Raw genomic sequence first — 13,142 nt, forward strand, 5'->3', positions numbered from 1 at the left:
ATTTATTTTCTATTGAAAGACTATGACACTTATTACATTGAGCACTTGCGTTCATATGAAGTAGCAGAGAATCAACAGAGGGGTCTCTGTCACATGCCTGTGTCGTCACTGTCTGACCACATGCCACATTTTGCTTACAAGATAGCAAATGAACTCATTCTAACAACAAACCATTTCATTCCAGTGTCTGACCAAAGAAACAGAACTGAGACATCAGCTGATTCCACCAATTTGTGAACCAATGCAAAGGTAATTCATCTATTCAGTTTTTTTTATTCACATAAATGTTTTTATATTTTTGCACAATTAATATTTTGTAAATAACTATAAACACAAACATGCATTAAAATGCCACTATAATATGTGAAACCTGTCTGTTACAGAAATAAAAAATTCAGATGGAGGCAACAGGAATATTGAAGCTAAGGGTCATCCTTGATAAGGATAATGCTGAAAAACTTATTTTGCCATCTCGTCCAAACAGTGTGCAAGCCCTCATAGATGAGATCAAATCTAGGCTAAATTTTACTTTTGACTTTCGGCTTCAGTTTCATGAGCCAGATTTTGATATGCCTTGTGTAATTTGGTTAAAATAGAAGACCTGCCAACTATAGCATCTGTTAAAGTCGTCAGGTTAGTTGAGCTGGACCGGATTTCAACGAGCACTGATGACACAATCCTTTAGACTGATAGCACTGATACCATAGATTCACCAGAGCGTATTAGTAGATGGCCAGAGGTTTTTATTGTTCCGCCATTTTCTTATGAAGTGGAACATGTATTAAGAGAGGGTAATGCAGCATTTGATAAAGATGGGAAAGTAATTACACTGACACGAGATCAAAAACACAACATACTTGAGACAATGGGGGAAGAAATCTACAAACTAAAAGCATACCCTAGTACAACACAAATTGGCAAGGCTGCAGAAGCTTTAGTTAGAAAACATCCCTGTCTGAAAGAGAGGAATTCTGACACTGGGTGGGAAGGGTGGAAGAATAGCCTGAGATATAAAATGGGAAACCAAAGAAAGAAGTTGGCTAAAGCTGGCATCATGGATGTTGCTGTGAATGCTGGAAAGCGCAGCAGAACAAACCCAGATGGAGCTTCACCAAGGGCCAATATTAAAAGACCTAGGAGAGGTGAGGTCAATTCTTCCTTCTTATCCTTCTGGAGAAACAAGGGAGTCTCTGGAAACCAGAAGACTTGAGATGGTAGAAGAGTTCAAGAAGACCTCAGCAGAAAGAGACATCCCTCTCATTCATCAGCATATGATGCGCACTTTTGCACTCCGGCGTGAAGAGATTGTCACAACTTCTCCTCCTGTATCAGAGCTCAAGGACAGATGGCCAGCACTCTTTCATGAGACACAGGTAAGTACAACTAACGTATATAACATTTGCTGCTCATATAGAATGCTGTGTTTTGCTTAGAATATTTTTGGAATTCTCCTCAGCTCTACTTTGAATTTCATTGGATCACGAATCTGTCATGGTCTCCGTGCCTGCCCGGTCGGCCCCACAAGGCTACAATTGCTGTTGCTGTTTTCTCCCTCTCTGCCTGGGCGGAGCTCACTGTGGGCTCCCGCCCTTGGCCCACACACACACCTGACAACACTCACCCATCATCACCGGGAGCACTATTTGAGGCTGGAACACAGATCCTCTCGTCGCTGGATGATTGTACCCCTAACGTTAGTGTTCTCACAGCTCTTGTGCTTCATATCCGTGACTTGTGATTAGTTGGTGACCTGCCTTCTCGTCTGCTTCAGATCTCCCCCCCCCGGACCTGCGACCTCCCTGCTGCGGGAAAGTGTGTGAGTGTGAGCGAAGGAGACGTGAGCGAGTTACCCTGTGATTCCCCCCGGAGTTTTGGATTACCCTGTGATTCCCCTCGGAGTCTTGGATCCCTTCACTGTATATATATTGCACTGCACTGTAAAAAAACCACACCTTGGAGATACCTTACCGCTCTGCGTTGAATCCCTGTACCAGATCGTGACAGAATCAGAATCTGCCATATGTGTTTTATGCTGCACTGGATGATTATGCTCCTCAGCTGATTGGACTTTACAACAAGAGGAAAACTGGACAGGTCGGTGAAAGGATGGAGCAGCTTTTGTTGGCATATGGAAAACAGGTATTTAAATACTAATTATTATTCTGCTTGCTTGGCAGTTGCCATTGTTGTGTTTATATATATATATATATATATATATATATATATATATATATATATATATATATATATATATATTTATTAGGACACAAACGACATCTATGCAACTAGAACAGCAGCTCTGGCCGGCCTACCAATGTACCTCAAGGAGGATTCTTCAGAGATTTTCAGAACATGCAAGGTACTTGGGTATTACAAAAATTTGCACATTGGAATTTAAAAAAGGTTGAAAGGAGTTTATAAGTCATCTGGACTTGGGTTGAAAGTTGAAGACGTGAAGTTGAATGACTTATAAACTTCTTTCATCCTTGATTTGACTGGATGAATGAAAAATGAACCTTCGCTGTCAATTTAAAACATATTATGATATATAGAATTTGAAAAACTGAAGAAAGGTGCCTGACCATTTGTATTTATACTTTTAACAGAGATATTACAGATGAATAATTGTGCACTCTGTATTATAGGATGACATTGAGTTCTATGAAGCCACAATTGCTCTGGTTGCTGATGTCAATGAAGAGGAGGTGCCTGGAGGAGTTCCTTTCTCACCACGCCAAGTGTTCATAGTACTTGAAGATCAGGTTGTTAGGACTCATCACTCATAGACTGATGCACTGGTGTGTTTGTTTGGGCTAATCTGTGCTCTGCATCTGAGCTATCCTGAGAAGTGTACTGGCTTTTTTGAGTTCATTCAAGTAGTGTTGCTGAAGCTAGACGATGAGAGAAAGCAACCCATTTGCTCGTTTTTTTTTTTTTATAGGAGATCGTTTTCAGGCTTCAAGTAGCACCATTATACCAACATTTCACATTCTAGACATTGTTTTAGGTGTATTTAAGTTGACCAAAAATTTGACTGAAAATTCACATGTAAGCTTTTTTTCAAGGCTGTGGTATTTGCCCGCAAACAATACCTTTCAGCTAGCTAAAACAGAATATTATGCTATCAGCGAGCAACATGGCTAATGCCTTTCACACAGCTTTGTCTCAACTCCAAAGAGCCACAGAAGTAAAATCTAATAATAATAATTGAAACAATCTTTGAAAAAATGACTTACCAAGCATGGCAAACAACTCAAATACGTAGAGCAAAATGTTCTAAAACGGCTTCACTTCAGCTTTGATTGGAGCCGTGCTGGGGGCGGAGTCTGTGAATTTACTCTATTGGTGTCATAGCCCCTGTAGGAGTTCGGAGTTAAGAGGTTAAGAGTTAATGTTTCCATTTTAACACCTCCAGATTTGACATAGAAACACTCATTTTTAACACTCGATTTTAACTACTATCATTTTACATCTCAGAGTTACATTAAATGAATGTGACTCTGCTTAGAGTAAAATTAACTCTACTTTTGCAAGAAGACTATTAACACCAAAACATTTAACACTTTTGAATTTGCTGTGTAGTTTATGACTGAAAGTATTGTTGTATTCATTCTGTATTTTCTCTGCAGTTAAAGTTAATAAAAACTGAATGGAAAGAATAATAGCTTGGTTTTGTGTTAATAGTACTTGAACCATTTGGTGCAATCGGTTTCCCCAATTGGATTAAGTTGTTTAAATACAACTATTTAAGTTAATTTAACTTAATTTGAATATGAGCATTTAACACTTTAAATAAGTTTGAATAAATACAGCATCTTAGTACAACAAATTTAATGGTTCAAGTTAAAACATACTAAATACAATGAGTAAATAAACATAATGCATTTGAGTTACATTATCATATTTGCTTTGGGTTCTCCGGACTCTAATAAAGTACTTAAATAACCCAAAACTGTTTAAGTTATAAAACTTGAATCAATCGGTGCAATCGGTTTCCCCAAATCATTTGAGTTAACTTGTCAGGTTTTACAGTGTACTATTCTTATGAAACTGCATACATAAACTGAACTAGTCAAACAAGCGAATTATGACACATTTACAAACAGCTGTCACACTGAGGTCATGTTACGTTCAGGTTTATATGATGGTATAGTTTGTGATCATGCTGTTGTAGTCTGGATAAATGCTGCCCTCCTCCTGATTGATTCTCCTTTGGCTTCCGCCTCTTGTCTGAATACAGAGCTTACACTGTATTATTTTGCTAGTGGGCTTACATTACTCCCTGACACTCCATCTTCAGGTCTGCGGGTTTTCACTTTAATTAATTCATACAACATCTAATCTTGATTTAAAGCACTTTTATAAATGTATGTTCTTGATCCAACACAGCTGATTTAAATGGCTAAATTGCCACCTCAACATGCCCTGAAGTTCTCCAGAGACCTGGTAATGAACTAGTTGTTTGACTCAGATGTGTTGATAGGGTGATATCTAAAACTTGCAGGAAAAGGGCCCTTGAGGCCTGGAGTTCCCTACCCCTGGTCTTGACCAACTTTAATACATCTGGGGAATAAAGGGGAATTCTCTCAGATAATAGCTTCTACTTGAGGGAATCCATTTATTTTTTTTTATCTTAGTGGAGATTCATTGACATGAGGATTGCAAGAATTATTTGGGATATGAGCAGACATTAACTGTGTTGAATCTTATTACAACAATTAAATTGAACAATTAAACAATTAAAAGAACTGAATACACAAATTGATCTTTTTTTGTGTTTGTTTTTAAAAGCACCATTTAGAAGTACAGCTGTTCAACACTTGTGGGGTTCTTAACCTTATTTTTATATACTAGGTTTGTTCTGGTTTTACTACTTTTCTCTCATCACACTCAAATCGTTGCTGCTTTTAGTCTGTATCATACATCTAACATCTTCAGTTTTTCCAAATATTATGGCTTTATCAAACATTTGCTCTGATGCCAGCAGGCATATTGATAAATAAAACACGACAAAGAAAGACTGTCAGGCGTTGTGTGGAGGCGAGGAAGAAGGAACCCAAACGCAGGACTCGCAGGCAGGTGAAGGTTTATTATAAGGAGTGGGTGAACGGACACGGACTGGCTGGACAACTGAATGGCTGACTGAACTGAGGGAACACACGGGAAGGACCACATAACATCAATGACACGACAGTGAACGAGTAGAAACAGAGGGCTTAAATACACAGACTGATGAGGATGATAATGAGAGACCGGTGAGTACACAGCTGAACATAATCTGGCTAATGACACAAGACGAGCTGACACAGGAAAAGCAGGAAGTGAGCACATGGAAGTGGCAAAATAAACTGAACATGAACAAAACTGAAAACACTGGGTCACCGACCCAGGAACCCTGACAGTACCCCCCCCCCCCTTCAACGGCCGGCACCCGACGGCCAAAAGACAAAAAAAAACAGGGCGGGCGGAGGGGGCCCAGGACGGAGGGACGGAGTCCGCACCGAGACAGTTCCGGTGGGCGGCCACGTGGCCGAGACGAGACAGTTCAGGTGGGCGGCGGCGAGGAAGGCGGCGGCGACCACTGAGCCGGTCCGGTGGACGGCCGCGGCGGTCGAGACGAGATGGTTCTGGTGGGCGGCCGCGAGGAAGACGGCGGTGGCCCCTGAGCAGGTCTGGTGGGCGGCCGCGAGGAAGACTGTGGCGGCCATGCCGGCAATGACGTCCAGAACGTGGCTGGCGTGACGACGCAGCAGCCGCAGTACCAGGCGAAGCTGAGGCTGAGGCTGGGCCAGGCGAAGCAGAAGCTGAAACTGGACCAGGCGAAGCTGAGGCTGAGGCTGGACCAGGCGACGGCACGGGAGCCGGGGGTGACTGAGCCACAGCTGTAGGGCCAGCGGGCGCGGACGCCTCTGGCTGAAGAGGGGCCGGGCCAGCGGGCGCGGAAACCCCTGGCTGAGGAGCAGGAGAGCTCACAGCTGGCTCTGGGTGCTGTGGCTGCAGGTCCGGGAACCGAACAGGATGGTGGACGGGCGACTGGGAGACAGGAGGAGACTGAACTACAGGGGACTGGAGGGCAGGAGGAGACTGAACTACAGGGGACTGGAGGACAGGAGGAGACTGAACTACAGGGGACTGGAGTGAAGGCTGAACAGCAGGTGAATGAACTGACTGGACTGAGGAGACTAATGGATAAACAGAGGTCGGTGAGGCTAATGGCTGAGCTGAGGTTGGTACAGCTGATGGCTGAGCTATAGACTGAGCTAATGAGGGAGATAAAGCTACAGCCTGGGCTAGTAAAGCTGGTGCCTGAGCAGGGGACACTTCAGCTAGCCTAACCAGGGATAAAGCTAGTGCGTGAAAGGCTGGATAAGGTGGTGGATGAAGTGGTGGACTGATGAGTAAGCAGGCTAGCTCTTCCGAGCCTCTGGAGCATGAGGGCACTGGCTGGAGAGCCTCGGCTGGGCCTCTGGGATGCTCAAGTTGGATTCGGGCTGCCCTCAGCCTGGGTGCTGGGACAGGCACAGGAGGTGGCTGGACACCAGTCCCCCCCACCCGAGAAACCAAAGCGGGTGTGGACTGGGTCGCAGCTGCCCTCCTCCTGGGAGCTGGTACTGGTGTGGGTGTAGACTGGGCCCTAGCCATTTGAGGAGGTGAAACGGCCTGCGGAAGGAGGCCGAATCTGGGCCGCCGTGCCGGTGGGAAATGGCTGAGTAATGGGTGTGGAAATAGTGACTGGGTGTGTGATACTGGCAGGTTTATCGGGGATTGTTCTGGTTTTCCTGCCACCACTATTTACAGTCTTTGGGGGAGCAGAGCAGAAAAAATCTTCCCAGTCCACGTCATCCTCAAGGAGGGAAACTCCCCATGAATCAGAAATGAGTCTATTGTGCGTTTTAAGTGAATAATCAGATGGTGAGTGCGAAAAAGAGTCACTGGAGCTCACCATCGGGAGTGGCTGAAAATAGTCCTTGTTATGGCGGCGTGTGCGCCGCTTTTTCCGGGAAGAGGAAGCGGGCGGGGTACACAGCCGAGCCTCTGGGGCGGGAGCCTCTGTTGAGCCAAGGTGGGAGGCGTAGCCGCTGTGCCGTGGCGAAGGTGGAGGTCAGGCTATGGCAAGCCATTAGTGCCAAAATTCGCCACTTTCCTAACCCGTTTGGTTAAGAAATGGCGTAAAAAACGCCGTTTAATTATTCAAAACGCCGAAAAAAACGGGGTTCTGTTCCGACAAACGCCGCTTTTTACGTCACTCGGATGGCGCCCTGAACGCACCATCCGAGTGACGTAAAAAGCGGCGTTCAAAGACAGACGGAAACGCCGTTTTTTACGCTACTTGGCACAAAACGCCGTTTTTATGCATCTTTGAACGCCGTTTTTTACGGCGTTCTCTGCCAGCTGTAACGGCGTTTAAAACGGCGTTTTATTGAAATTATGCAGGGCACTCCCCATGGTTCCCTCATCCAATTACTTTCAACTCATTTCACCCAATCAAAGAAGAGGAAGTGCAGACCACACTAATGCATCACCGATTCACCTTGCTGCTAAGCGATTGCCTATTCAGTACCAGTGCTTGTCCCAGTATTCACTTGTATTATAATCCCACTATGCATTTTGATGTGTTTAAGGCAAGATCGAGCAAACAAACGACAGAATACTTTTTCTGAAACCTTAACTGTGTTACCTGTTATGGCAGCTAACTGAGCCTCTTTCTTATTTTCCTCTTTACTTTTCTTAACCTTTAACTTATGTCTTAGCAATCAGATCCTGCCATCTTGCATTACCGCTTCGTGCTAGTTATGTTGACTTTTCTCTTCTTTTGTCTCCACTTTTTTCACCCGTGTTTGGACGCTCGGCGCATGGCTCCTTTGTTTACATTAGGGATCAGCTGTTAGCGCTGCGCCCTGCAGCTGCGCTACCGGCAGACAGACCCTACATCCCCAGTGAGGCAAGAAACGGGGGTGATGTCTCCCGAGGACACCTCACACACCATCTCTCCTTCCTGTAATCACTGTAAATGTGAGATCGCTCCCTGATATGATTGAGGAGCTAATGACGCTAACCCGGTCACAGTGGCAGTACCCCGGCACTGCCCGGTACTCCCTCTGTGAGTAGGCTGCCCGGCTTCCAGCTGCTGCGGGCGGACAAGACGAGAGACAGCGGTGAGAGGAAAGGAGGGGGGCTGGCAGTGTTTGTTAAAGACGGTTGTGGTATCTCTGGGCACATCGCTGTGAAAGAACAACTCTGCAACACAGACATTGAGCTATTAGCCGTTAGCATCCGTGGAGGCAGCCTGTGACTCTCTGTGGTCCGCAGACTGCAAACGCAATCTCCGAGAGCTCTTCTTCTAATATCAGGGGACTTTAATCATGTCTCGCTGGACTCCACACTGCCCGCCTTCACCCAGTATGTGACCTGCCCCACTGTAGGCAATAAAACATTGTACTTAATGTATGCCAATGAAAAAGTGGCATACAGTTCATCACCTCCCCCTGCCCAGGGAAGATCCGATCGTAACCGAGTGCGTCTTGTCCCTGTGTGCAGCCCTTACTGTGCAGGGAGCCACTAATCACCCACGCAGTGCAGAGATGGTCCGCGGAGGGCATATAAATAAATAATAAAAGCAAGTAAATGACAGTATGCTTTTTCTGAAACAAACGGAGACCTTAACTTTTATCAAAATACCGTTTTACTCAGTTTAAAGTAATACCACTGTATAATAGCCTTCAAATTTAATAATGTTAACAGTATCTCAGGAATATTTTTGCCCTTTCAACATGCATTAAAAAAATAGATATACAGTTTTGAATCAGACCTGTATGTACGTTTTGTCAAAAGTGACGTAAATAAGTAATCTCAAGAACCTGAAATAATAGTTTCCCATATAAACTGGAGATGTCCTTGTCAATGTCATCAGAGTACTCTGGATGTCTTACACGAATTTGAAACATAAAACCAGAGTGGCACATGACAGTGTTGCACATAACATAACTAGTTTATATGACATGAAGTTATAAAAAAAAAAGAATCCATGTAACTTGGTAATGGCTTCTTTCTGATAACTGTCGGCTGCAGTGTGCATTATCTTGACAAAAGTATAAGATACTGAACCCACTGATATGATGTGGTGGAGGAGCACAAATACCTGGACACCCACATATATACATTTGCTGAACTGGAAGATCAAAACAGAAGCTGTACACAAGCAGTGTATGGGCAGGCTATTTTTTGTGAGCAAGCTTGTGCAGCGCACTTTGATGTGTTCTTCTTGGATCAGGAGAGCAAGCTCTGTGATTGGCTGCACTTCGGAAGCTGTGGTGGAGAGGAAGTGAGTGAACAAACTGCCATGCATCATGGATATTCCTCTCAATCCACCTCACCAGGTACTTCTCTAAAAGTGTGACTCAGGTCTGTTGCCCCAAAGGATACAGGAAATGCACTGATTTCCATGACAGAATTCACAACAACACAGACACAGGTTGGTTCTTTGAAACGGGCGTTTATTACTTGGGCCTTCTCTCCTCGGCTTCACCATCACCAGTACGCCGATACACCATGAGAACTGGTCACAAGCGAACAGTACAAATCAATTAGCAACTTTAGAGTACAAATATTAAGTCCAAACACAAATAACAACATTTCTCAAATGACAAATACCTCGTTGGCTGCTTGTCCTGAAAAGAGGTCCTTAAGTCCTTGTGTTGCTTTTTCTTTTAGTAAACTTTTAACTTAAAATCACTTCATGAGAGACATCTGCTCCCTCGCAGTCCATGCAAAGTCTTGTGTACTCTCGTTAAGGGTATTCTCACGAGACACTAGCTCTTACACTTTACACATGTACATTTCAAATAAAGACATTTCAACACAAACTATATATATTCATGATATTATGTAACTTATTATAAATCAGTCATCTACATCATGAAATCCACACAGAACATTTTAACAGCATTTACACCACTACTCAATGGTACACAGTAAACACGTATCATAACTTTTCACATTATATGTATCCAGTCACCTAGATATTTTGAAGTCTTTCCACTTGCTGCTATTATGTTTCAGTCATTAATTGAACTGTCTCAGTGATATGTGGAGTCCAGAAAGTATATTAAGCCAGTGATGAGCTCAATACCATGACTCCCTCTGGTGCCACTTAGTGGATTAAACAGTTCTACCACTTGCTCCATCACCATTCCGTCCAGAGTAAATTCAATGTCTGGCACAGTAATCCTCTCAGGTCAGTCGACCAGCAATCCCAGCTCATCTGTACCATGAGCAGCAGCACCACCACCAGAATCTGCACCTGAGCCCTGAGCAGCAGTCGTTTCACTCTCAGTGGCTGTCACACCACCATCAGCTGTCCCACCAATACTCCCATCAGCAGCAGCTGCTCTGGTCTGAAAGATGTCCTGCATGGCAGTTGAGGCTCGGCCCTGTTGCTGGAGGCTGCCTCGGACAAAAATCTGTAATGGGCTCAAGTGTCCCTCTGTCCGCAAGCCATGATTGTTCCACTGTTGAGTGAAGTCTTTCAAATCTCTGTTGATCCTTGGGAGATAGATGTAATGGAGAGCCCAAAGGTGCATTTCATTGTCAATGTCAATGATGCCTTCCTCCTCCAGGTGGTGAAATAAATCACAGTACACATTGGTCATTCCTCGCCACAGATCACCCCAGAGCCTCTCAATTCTCTGATTATGGGTACTCCTTCCTCTTAGGGCACTTCCACGATCAAAGCCTCTGAAAATGTTCATCATCAGGCAGACAGCATTGTTTTCCCCTCCTCTGTCTGTCCGGACCCTCGAGGGTACACCATAGGATACCACGGCTCTGATGAAACTTGATAAAACAGTACTGCTACAGTTGTTGTTTGAGGCATGAAGGAAGACCACAAGACGACTGTATCCATCAATAGCCCCATGAATGACTATCCTCCACCTAAAACCGTGGTCCATAAGAAGAAAAATCTTATTTCTGCTTTGTTATTGAAACAATGGAAACACACACTCTTAATTGATTTACATGGCACTATTGCATGTCAAGTTTGTCTGTACGTTGCTTGCGATGTCTGTGTTCTCTCATTTTCCCCTTTAAACATAACCAGTTGTGTTAGAGGACTGCCCATCCCAGGGCCTGGCTCTATTGGATGTGTCTTACTGTTCAACAGTTATATTTGATGTAATGCGGAATTTCACTTTGGTCAAAATAGGTGTTCAACAAATCAGTGTGCTTGGTTACCTTATCAGCTTGTGATTTCCATCAATGTGCCACAATGAGTTTGGACCTGCAACCTGATATGTTCTTCGTTCTGGTCTCCGCAAAACTGCTCTTATGGCAGCTGCTCCAGGATTTATCCGTAGCATGCTTGCTCGAACCCTCCTTCACTGTACACGTAGTCCACGTACTCGCAGGGAGGCTCTGACAGCCTCAGGACCAATTTGTTCATTGCCAGCGACAATGTCCTGCACATGTTCATCCAGCGCACTGTCAGTCAGTTCCGCATACATTGATGCATGGGTGAAATGATACTGTCTGAAATCAGACAAAAAGAACACGAGTATTTTATCACTGCCATAACAACACACATCATTACTTGACTAGTTAGTGCACATTCAAACATACTAATTTTTACAATTTCACAATACCATTTAATTTGAATAAACAGTGGGTGTGTGTCACAAAAGAACTGAAAGTCACACTGGTTTCAAAAGTCACTGACCGCAGACGTCTTCGAATTGTACGAAGTGAAACATTCAAAATATCAGCCATCTGAGGTGCAGTGAATCCACATGACTTCAGGAATGAAAGCTGTTCCCGAGTGATAAGGTAAAGGGATCTGCCTCTACCTCTGTTGAAAACCACTGGTGCCTGGTATCCAAAAGAGCCTGAAAATATATAAGAGTTTGGTGTATTTGGAAAATAGGTTAAGACAGAGTCATAATTTATTTCACACTTCTGATCAGTCAAGGAATCGACAAAATATGTGCTTACCTTGTTGGCCATGCTGAGTAGACAGTTCGACCTCCTGAATCAATTCAGCCAAGTCACGTAGAAGTTGATCTGCTGCAGTTACACTGATCAGTCTTCCTCTTGCCCACCGAAGGCTTCTCTGCATTGTCTCCAACCTCAAAGACATCAAAAAATTACTTCTTAATTCATGTTATATTTTCAGGCCATATTCCCCTTAAACATTTTATGCAAGTTAAAATGTTAAATGTTTTCCATCATGCTTTCATCATACCTCCTTAACGCTAACTGTAGCACATCTGGCCCAACATCGTCCATCAGCAGCCACCGTGTACAGTCATTATGAATGTTCTTGCACCTTGAGATGAAAATCCTCCAGGCCATACTTTGTACTGTGATTCTACAAAGACAAAAATTTAAATTATTGCTTTCAACGGGTTTATATATTTAAATAAATCAAAAAATTTCACGTTAGTCTTCTGAAAATTGTGACTGAGCACTTTTGGAAACACTCTGTCATCACTAAGTATTGGGACTGTGAACAGTTACAGAATGCATCTGAAATAAATGTCACATTCTAACAGGTTATAGTTCTGTTAATAGAGCTTTTGAATCTACGTTTCATACATATTCCTATCTTTAATAGCAGTATGTCAACGATGTCAACCAATATTTTCATATTTCAAACACACACCCAAGTTAAAAATTTGAATCTCCGCATCTTCTACTCAGCATATCTGAAAAATCATTTTTGATAATGTTCCAATTCCATTGTCAAATGTTCCCATCCATGTTATTCATCTTTGTTTATTTTAAATGCTGTCATTAGGTTTTTTTTTCCAACTAATTACCAAAATTAACATGGTCTACATTGTTTTGCTCACTTAAATAAAACGACATTTTTGTATTGTACCCTGGGTTCATGAAGACCATGCTGTCTTTTAACTTTATTATTTATTTTCTGCATATACTGACTGTTCTTTATTCATTTCTTTACTTTCTCCTCTCTTCTTCTTCTTCTTCAGTCAAGTTTAACGGCAGCTTGCATCCACTTTCTCCTCTCAATTCCGCTGAGATTAATTCCCGCTCTACTGTACAAGACTTGTGAATGGTTACCTGGAGGGATGTACCACTGTGAGAGGGGTGATACGGAACAGTCCAGGTGATCGCTGCTTTAATTT

The 13,142-nt window shown here is 43.3% G+C and overlaps 2 pseudogenes across 1 annotated transcript in view; one reads left to right on the forward strand and one right to left on the reverse strand.

Moving 5' to 3' along the window:
* The first annotated feature begins 1,211 nt into the window (after nucleotides 1-1,211).
* LOC146640090 (uncharacterized) lies at nucleotides 1,212-6,254 on the forward strand (annotated as a pseudogene).
* Nucleotides 6,255-9,482: 3,228 nt separating this feature from the next.
* The window catches only part of LOC146640091 (uncharacterized), a 6,856-nt pseudogene continuing 3,196 nt past the window's right edge, over nucleotides 9,483-13,142 (reverse strand). Inside the window, exons 1-5 of the transcript XR_014905458.1 lie at nucleotides 12,236-13,142; nucleotides 11,986-12,119; nucleotides 11,714-11,879; nucleotides 11,233-11,526; nucleotides 9,483-10,932 (exon numbers count right to left, since the gene is read on the reverse strand). The exon at nucleotides 12,236-13,142 is cut by the window's right edge and continues 3,196 nt beyond it. The product of XR_014905458.1 is annotated as an uncharacterized LOC146640091 (transcript). The remainder of the gene's footprint in view (nucleotides 10,933-11,232; nucleotides 11,527-11,713; nucleotides 11,880-11,985; nucleotides 12,120-12,235) is intronic.

The sequence above is a fragment of the Diplotaxodon limnothrissa genome, linkage group LG1 (genome assembly GCF_057381915.1).
Source record: "Diplotaxodon limnothrissa isolate DT_005_m linkage group LG1, D_limnothrissa_male_GT1.1, whole genome shotgun sequence".
Lineage (NCBI taxonomy): Eukaryota > Metazoa > Chordata > Actinopteri > Cichliformes > Cichlidae > Diplotaxodon > Diplotaxodon limnothrissa.